This window comes from Seriola lalandi, unplaced genomic scaffold (genome assembly GCF_002814215.2).
Source record: "Seriola lalandi dorsalis isolate HSWRI2012SDOR001 ecotype SW California unplaced genomic scaffold, Sedor1 jcf7180002054967, whole genome shotgun sequence".
NCBI lineage: Eukaryota > Metazoa > Chordata > Actinopteri > Carangiformes > Carangidae > Seriola > Seriola lalandi.
The window spans coordinates 48,262-56,268 of record NW_019525518.1 but is presented as its reverse complement, the minus strand read 5'-3'; the positions used below and the strand labels follow the sequence as shown (position 1 = coordinate 56,268).

Below are 8,007 nucleotides of genomic sequence, written 5' to 3'. Positions count from 1 at the left end.
TCCTGACAGCTGATCGATATTTGTGATTAACTGTGATCCACCGCATCTTAACTCAAGTGTTTGTGTTTTATCGTCATTTGAAAGGTTTCCACACTGTGAAAACTGAGTGATCTGTGCCAACAGAAGGAGGAGCTCATGTACAGAGCAGCACATTAGTTTCCATTCATCTGGTTGAAGGGAGACTGCATGGACATCTTTAGTTCTCTAATGTGCTGTGATGATGATGATGATGATGATGATGATGATGCTAGAAAACCTCCCAGTTCATCTTCCTCTGATGAAATGACAGACTAACTGCTGATGAGTTAGTTTATTATTCTGTCTTCAGTATTCACAGGTTCAGTTTCTTACCTGCAGCTTCATTCTGCTGTTGTTGACAGGTGATGGTAGCAACACTTTTAAGATCAGAAGCTATAAATATTAAACTGTGATTAATGATGGATCATCTCTAGCACTGTCACCACCTCCACAGGTGAAATTATTTACCAGTTAACATCAGCATGTTTTTTGATCCTTCACTGTCAGTGTTGTCGGACAACATTTAAATATTTCTAGTATTTATGTTGTTGATTAAAGCTAACATAGAAATAGTCACACAATGTTGTACGTGTTACTGTTGTGAAAATTCATACCAGATGTGTTCTATAAAAACCATCAACAAAGTTAAAGCAAGAGCTTCAGAAATAACTTTATTGGACATTATAAACTACATTAATTTAAACAATTTACAACACTGGAAACATAAATGGATTAATTAAATACTGTAGTGTACAACTTACAATCAACTAACTAACAGGGGCGCTGATTCTTGTATTTTTGGGTTGGTTAGAGTCACATAGTTAGGCTCTTTGTTGGCTCCTGTTCTCCTACTTCAGTTATCCTCTTGCCTTGTTTGTATTTTTGTTTAATCATTTCCCCTCCTGGTTACACAATAAATTAAATCAGTAAATTTGATTTACCAATAACACTTGGTTTTATGTTGCTGCCCTTTTCCCCTAGCTGGGTCGTAACATAAAGACTGCCAACAAACAGTGACTGGTGAGAAAGCCCCATGACTGAAACCAACATGGCTTCAGTGAACTGACACCTGGCTCTGTGAGCAGTCCACAGTCAGTAAGTGAAATACTTGATGAGTAAAATTTCCCGGGCTGTTGTATCTTTACTTGCAGAAATCAGCTGCCTGGTACTGGATGTGAGTCCCACAGCGTCGGAGGTTTTACTTTCTCAGCAAAGTGGTTCCACAAAGGGTTTATATCTTGATGCTTGATGTGAGCAGTGCAACATCTACTGGCCTGAATGCAAAATGGGCAAATACAAACGTTTTCCTCACAAATTGAATGTAAGTATAAAGGAAAGCATGATTGTATTTTATATTCCAAGCATAGATTTATATACTGTAAAAGTAAGCTCAATATCTTTGTTTAAAATTAAGTGTGGAAACTGTAAGTTGGTTTGCAATGTGGGCAAAGAACATGTAGCTTTACTTTTAAATGTCAGCTTTGGTGGTTGTGTTGTAAAGGTGCAATATAAGATGTGGCCAGAACTTTAGTTTAAAATGTTCAAATAATGAATTAACACTATCAACAGAGTGTGAAGCAGCCACAGTGATGATGTCATGATCAAGACCTCCATCTGTTGTGTTTCAGAGTTATCTACTGAAATGAGCATGCTCACCAGCCTGTCCCGTCCTGTGTTGTAATACCACTTTGTGAGCCAGTGGCGCGTCATGTCTGGTCTCAGTCCCACGAAGAAGAAAAACTTCCGGCAGCGCTTGACGTTGGCATCACAGAAACACAGGAATGGCTGAACCTCCTAAAAGACGATATTCATCTGCGTCCCGAAGGACCGCTCCCGACAAGAAACCACGTTCAACGGCAAAGAAAAGAAGCAACACGAGTAAATCTGGATGTGTCTTCCCGCCGCTGGAGAAGCTCCTGAGAGGAAAGAGATGCGGTTTGATGCCGAGCTCGCAACTTTCCTGTTAGCCCGGTGAGTAGCATCAATGTTAGCTCTTAGCTAAAAGTACAATCAGTGCAACGACCGACAAACATTTCAGGTGGTGATATTGACGTTGTCGACAGACGTTTTAGTGGTTAGTAGGATTGTGTCTGTTGCTCTCGGCTGTTGTGCAGCTAGTGACGTCAGTAACTTTAGGCTCATCTTGTAACTGATTGTAATGTGAGATTGTATGGAGCCAGGAGACCGAGTGAATACACGTCGATCGGTTCAGCATGTTGTAACCACTTTACATTACTGTTAGGAGATCAGCCATGATTGCACTAGGTCTTTACATTTCTCCGGAGATTTCAGCATCCCTCTGTCTTTATCAGGACCTGAGCCAGTACAGGTGCAATACCGCCTCCACCTGTCTCACCTACGGCAGAGAGTCCAGACACAGTGAGGAGAGTCCAGGTGAGTAACATGCTGTCATTCACTTTTAACAGTAAGACTTGTCTTTACCACTGTGATTAAATCAGACCCACAGTGTAAACATGTTCATACTGCTGATTGTTAATAATGAATATACCACTGCCTATATTGGTTATGTATTTTACAGTATATCCATATTTGTAGTAGTTAATTTGTTGGTTATATATAGTCTGTGTACATTGAATTCTTATCACACCTCTAGTTGTTTACCCTTCATTTCCTTGCATTTACATTTCATAATATTCATACTGCACTTATTTTTGCATATTCATATCTTTATTATACACACACACACACAACAGACCTAAGATGTTTGAACATAAAGAACTTGTATGATCTAAAGGAATTGTCCTCTCACATGTTTGTCTGTATCAGGAGCAGAAGTCCAGTCTAATCTTCACCAATGATGGATCAGCACCTGCCTGTTCTTCTGCATCTGGCCTCATCAATCATCAACCACATGACATCAGCACCTGGAGGTATGATCCTGCACATGACATCAGCACCTGGAGGTATGATCCTGCACATGACATCAGCACCTGGAGGTATGATCCTGCACATGACATCAGCACCTGGAGGTATGATCCCTGCACATGACAGATATTGTCTGTACTGTGATCTTTTGCACATCCCCTAATCAATATCTTTTGTACATCTTGCCCAACAGGAGTTTTGTCATTCTAAAACACTTTTGTACATAGTGGTGTAGTATCGTTTTTATTTATTATTTTTTTTCTATGAATCTATGTTTATTTATATTTGAGTGTTGCAGTACTTTATTTTGATTTCCTATGAATACGTTAATCGGATACTACACCAAGCCAAATATCTTGTAAGTGAAAACCTATCTGGCAATAAACCTTATTTCCTGAGTCAGCCTTTGTGATGATGTCATCATCCCTCCCTTCAAGTTTCTGCATGTGGAAAAATTCTGCATGTGTAGAAGAGATTTGTATTTGTTAAAGTCTGAATGTAAATCATGAACAAATGATCAGTGTTGAGGTTAAACAAAAACATGTAAAAGGAAGAAATGGTTTTGTCAACATCTGTGTCCTGATACAGAGGAGAACTGTAAAACGCTGCGTACAAAAGTTCCCACACTGAGAGCGTTGCGTGCTGAGTTTTACAGTTTTGGTCTGTGTCTGCACAGACATCCACAAAAGCATTTCTTCTTTCCGTGTCATTGTTTAACCTCACCACTGAGCATTTGTTTTGATTCATATTCTTCTTGAAAAATACAAATCTTGTCGCCAAACACAATTTTATTTTTTCTTTCCCCTCACATGCACACATGCATTGTTCATTTCTGTTAAAAGCAGTTTGTATTTTGTGTAATTGCATTTCCACACAGATCATAGTCTAACGTTTAAGATGAGGTAAAATGATATTCTCTTCATTACATTTTAGTTGTCGTCATATCGACTGCATCAGAAAACAACGTGGATGTGAATATTAATATTTGGCTTGAATATTACAATTAAAATACTTGTTTGGAAACTTGCTGTGTGTGATTGGTTGTTAAGGAACTTATTGTGATGGAGTAATGAGGAACTACGCCGTAACAAGTGTTTAGCACTTCACCGACCAAAGATCTACAAATAGTAAACTACCAGGTAAAGTTTAACGTAGCCTGCTTTATGCTGAGAGATGTGTATTAGTGAGCAGATGTTTTTAAAAACAAAACAGTTGTTGGCTGTAGCTATATGTATCCAGGCTCAAATTAGGGTCAAAATGATTTTCAGCTTGTAAAGTGATGTTCACAATAATTCCAATGTTTGTAGTTTTAAATCAAACTTTGTAAACCTGTAAAATAAATCTGAATGAGAAATTCAAGTTTTTGCATGTGAAAACAAATAGTGCTTGTGGCAAAGAGATTTGTATTTGTTCAGACAGTGTGAATCAAAACTGAACAAATGATCAGTGGTGAGGTTCAACTTAACGAGTTTCCTCCCTCCCAGAGACCAGGAGAGGCAGCGACGGGGGAGAGCACCTCCTGTCCTGGGAAGGAGAGTCTCAGGAGGTGAGATTCACTTCAGATATCACTGTTTCCTCTAATCAATATCAGATCTATATTAACACACACTGCTCTCTGATTATCTCTCAGCTGTCTTCTTGGACTGAACTCGGGTTAGCCGCCTGGTGGAGGCCGTTTGCAACCGGCTCTGCGTCTTCACCCGGTGGCCACGTGGTCCAGAGGGACCGTGAGGACTCGCTGGTCATTCAGTCTCAAGGATCATGTGGCATCAGAGAGGCGGTGCTGGCCGGCCCCAGGTTCATGGCTCAGACCAACATCCAGCTCTTTGAATTGAAGGGGGGGGGCGGCTGCCTGGAGGAAAAACCCTCCGGCTGCCAACGTCATACATCTGCAGCAAGTGTGTCCAACCCAGAAGGATTGACACTGACCTCACTCACATCGCAGGTGTGTCTCACTGTGACTGTTGGTGGAAAGACTGTGGAGGAGTGGAGGGAACAGATGAAGAGAAGACAGGACAACTTCTTCTATCTTCATTTATAACTTTTCATTAACATCATTATTTATAATTATTATATTTGATGTGCTGCAGTTGGAGTGGTGTTGGTGTCAGCTGACGTCTCATGATGATGTCAGTCCAGTGTTCCCTCTCTTTTAGCTCTGTGTTTGGTCTCCACCAGCTCCTGAGGGAAATCTGTGTCTTCAGCTTCTTAATGCTGCACTATGTTCTCGGACCGAGTCTCTGCTGTTTGCTGCTGAGGAGGTCGAGGACAGAGGCTGCGGCCCAACAAGTTTATATAGTCAAAGATGACAGAGACGGTAACTGAATCATTATTTTACTGCACAGTTCTTTTTTCTTTTCTTTTAATGATATTGTTAAACTGCAGTCAGGATGGCGCAGTGCAAAGACTAGACACTGACTGTTTCCCTGGTAAAATGTTCTGTTCTGTTATTCTTGCAGCTCACGTCATGTGCTGTGGTTCAGTGGATGGATGGACATCGGCTGAGAAAACAATATATGAATAGACGGATGTGTTCACCTCACACACTCTTTAGTGAGAACTGAACACTGACAGTTCAGATGGTGAAGCAGGTGTCAGTGTAGTACAGCTCATGTTCATTAGTTTTATTCACAACTTCATTGTTGTCATTGAAAAGGTGTTTAATAAATAAACTTGTGATTAAATTGTACTGAGTGTTTCTTCATATTTACCATCTGCCACTTGTGCTGACATGATGTCACACCAGTTTCTTCACACAAGATAACATATGAGATTGAGATCTGTAGCAGTTTATCATCCTGATATTTCCTGTTTCAGATCCACCATCTGTGACACCAGATCATGTGTTTGGGGTTTTTAAAAATTATGATTCAATAAATTTCAGATCTTGGTGAAAAATCTTGTTTATTGTCGCTCAGTTGAACTCTCTTCACTTCAGCCTCGGTCTTTATTTATACTTTTATTTACATGAAGCTGTTTGAATCCAAGAAAATGGCAACACACACACACACACACACACACACACACACACACAGCTTTTGTCTGCAGTTGTAATAAAACAATGACGCAGCCTCAGTTTTTACAGATTATGAACATTTTCATAAAATCAGAACATCAGTTCGACTCGTGTAAGCTGAAAAGAAGGTGCTGGATTAAACTGTGTGTGTGTGTGTGTGTGTGTGTGTGTGTGTGTGTGTGTGTGTGTTCACCACAGAAACTTATGTTCATTTTAAAACAATGTGGATTACCATTATATGAAGGAGGAGATTGATTGATTATGAGGGTTTGAATAATCTGCAGATTAAGGTCTTTTATTCTTCGTCTCCTCTGAGCTTTTGATCCTCGCTCTGATCTTCATCTTCATCCTCCTGGTCTTCATCATTTTATTTCTGCCTGCTGTAATTAATTTACTGCTGCGGCATCACGTGTCCGATGACGGTAATCGCCACCAATCGGAGGTCAGGTCTGAGGCTCAGCCACCATCTTCATCATCATCTTCATCATCATCTTCATCCGGTGATGTCAGAGGCCCTCAGCTCAGGTGACAGGTCCTTCTCTCTGGACTCATCTCCTCAGGGGCCAAACATTTGTCTTTGCGCCCCTGTTGACCCCCCAGAAACCAAATGATCAAATCAATGATCAATGATCAGTTGATTTATTGATTATTAATAATAATAATGATAATAACAATAATAATAATAATAACGGGCCTACATTTTATTAATAGGCGCCTTTCAAGGCCCTGGAGGAAACAGTACAACTGCTCAGTGGTGAAAGTGGTTTTCATGACTGGGTCTGGATCAGTCCACAAACATCTGGATCAGTCCACAAACATCTGGATCAGGTGTGAACAGGATCCTCATCAGTTTAATGAAACAGCTTCTTTCTGTCCTGAACTCTTCACATTAAACCTTTGACCTGCTGCTTTTCCCGCCTTCTGAAAACCTGATGGGTTCATTGATTATTTTGGCGTGGATGAGTCGGACTCACACATTCATGGATCCTGGGTGAAAAGAGGGGGCGGGTCTCCCCCGGGACCTGGTTCAGCCCCTGAAGAATCCTCAGAGAATAAGAGACGTTTGAAGCAGCAGCAGGTGGTGCGTTCACTGACCGTCAGTACAGTCGGTCTGTTTCATGTTTCAATGTTTCATTTATTTAAAGAAACAATAATTATTTTAAACAATAAGAAGATGAAGATGTTAAAACCGATCTTATCTTATGTTTCATTGTTTTCATTTTCATCTTATCCTTATTATTTATTTTTGGGTTTTTATTTATTCTCTCTATTTTACTTCAGTGTCAGATTTTATTTAATTTCATTGTTGTTTCATCTGGATTTCTATGACTTTTTAACTAATTAAATTTATTATTATAACTTTTATTATTAACTTTGTGAAAGTGTCATAAGTGTGAAAGTTGATTTTCTGACGTAAATCCTGTTCGTCTTTATAATCTGTAAATCTGACAGTTTCACTTTCAACAACATCTCTGGTCTTCATCAGCAACAGCAGCTGAAAGGTGCAGAGAAATGTAGTAAGTGGACCTTGATGTTTTCTTCATTTTACAGGATGTTTTTATAGATTTATAGATGAATGATCTTTTCTACATTAATTGATAAATCTAAATAAAGTATAAAAAACTACACTGACACGTTCTTCAGTACATGACTCAGAAACCTCTGACTGCAGCAGCTGAGCCAGTTTAAAGGACCAGCGTTGATGTTTTACTTCCTGTTTTACTTCCTGTTTATTTTATGTAAATGAGGCTAAAACCTTGATTCCTTTTTAGGGGAACTTCAGTTAGTGGTGACCAGTCAGTTCTGGCCCTTAAAGATTAGTTTAAACAGTCTCAGTGTGGAGGTTAAACGGCCCGTTCCCTCTGTTAATGAGACCAATTAAAGCAGCAGCTGTAATTAAATTAACGACCTGCTGCTGGTGTCCGTCTGTAAGCGATAGCAGTAATTCAGCCGGCAGACGCTGCAGCTCCCCGGGGTTTTTGTTGTTCATTGTTTTCGCTGCTCTATTGTTTACCGCCGTCAACGGCAACAATAGTCTGGCCACGCGTCCACACCCCCCTGCCCCCGCCCCCCCCTCCCAGGTCTCC

The 8,007-nt window shown here is 40.1% G+C and overlaps 1 long non-coding RNA gene across 3 annotated transcripts; it reads left to right on the top strand.

Annotated features, from left to right (window-relative positions):
• Positions 1–1,693: 1,693 nt before the first annotated feature.
• Positions 1,694–5,751, top strand: LOC147817389 (uncharacterized). Of its 3 annotated transcripts, XR_015436427.1 has the most exons (7): positions 1,694–1,989; positions 2,331–2,412; positions 2,806–4,043; positions 4,389–4,450; positions 4,535–4,849; positions 5,083–5,221; positions 5,364–5,751. It is a non-coding gene; the product is annotated as an uncharacterized LOC147817389 (long non-coding RNA). The 3 variants fall into 3 exon arrangements; XR_015436426.1 differs by having other exon boundaries at positions 2,806–4,450; XR_015436428.1 differs by having other exon boundaries at positions 2,806–4,450; positions 5,061–5,221.
• The last annotated feature ends 2,256 nt before the right edge of the window (positions 5,752–8,007 follow it).